The sequence below is a fragment of the Sinocyclocheilus anshuiensis genome, unplaced genomic scaffold, assembly GCF_001515605.1.
Source record: "Sinocyclocheilus anshuiensis isolate Anshui unplaced genomic scaffold, SAMN03320099.WGS_v1.1 scaffold884, whole genome shotgun sequence".
Classification (NCBI taxonomy): domain Eukaryota; kingdom Metazoa; phylum Chordata; class Actinopteri; order Cypriniformes; family Cyprinidae; genus Sinocyclocheilus; species Sinocyclocheilus anshuiensis.
The window spans coordinates 169,915-170,561 of NW_015549614.1; the positions used below are offsets into that span (position 1 = coordinate 169,915).

At 50.7% G+C, this 647-nt stretch overlaps 1 long non-coding RNA gene across 1 annotated transcript in view; it reads right to left on the reverse strand.

The window, feature by feature from the left end:
* Positions 1–647, reverse strand: part of LOC107659271 (uncharacterized) — a 6,296-nt gene that overhangs the window by 2,958 nt on the left and 2,691 nt on the right. The window lies entirely within an intron of this gene.

A 647-nucleotide genomic window follows, 5' to 3' on the forward strand; every position in this document is an offset into this window, starting at 1 on the left:
GCAGTGTAGAGTAGCACTTGTTGTTTGTCATTTCTCCGATCACAAATGTAGACATGGTTTTATGTTTCCGTAATTATGTTTCCATAGTCATTATAATCCGTAATTATGTCCCCACTGTGTCGGGTCTCGGGTCTGATCACCTGTTTCTTGTTGTCTCTGTGTTTGTGTGTTGTTGTGCGTGGTTGTTTTGACAGCTCGCCACGTGCACTTATGTCAGCATGATTGTTTCCCCGCCCTCCTTGTTATCTGCTCGCCTCTTGTTTCACACCTGGTTCTGGTCATCTCATTAGCTTCCCCTTATAGCTCCTCGTGTTTCTCTGTCTTTTGTCAAATTGTTGTGATTATTCCCTTGCTCTGACTGTCAGTGTTAGTATCGTTTACCAGTCCTGTCTTGTCTCGTCCAGGCTCCAGTGCTCGTAGCTGCCTGTTTAATTTCCCGCACCTCTCTGTGCGTTCAGGAACCCGTGGGCTTCCTCCGGCATCCGCCTACCCTGGGACTCTGCGGGCTCGTTGTTGGGCTGCTCAGCCTCTCGCTCGGATTAGCGAGCTGCCCTGCCGGCTTCGTCACCACTGCCGCAGTTGTGGCTTGTTCCAGCCGCTGCTATCCACCCATCTGTGTGGTAGGTGATTCCACGTCCACACGAACT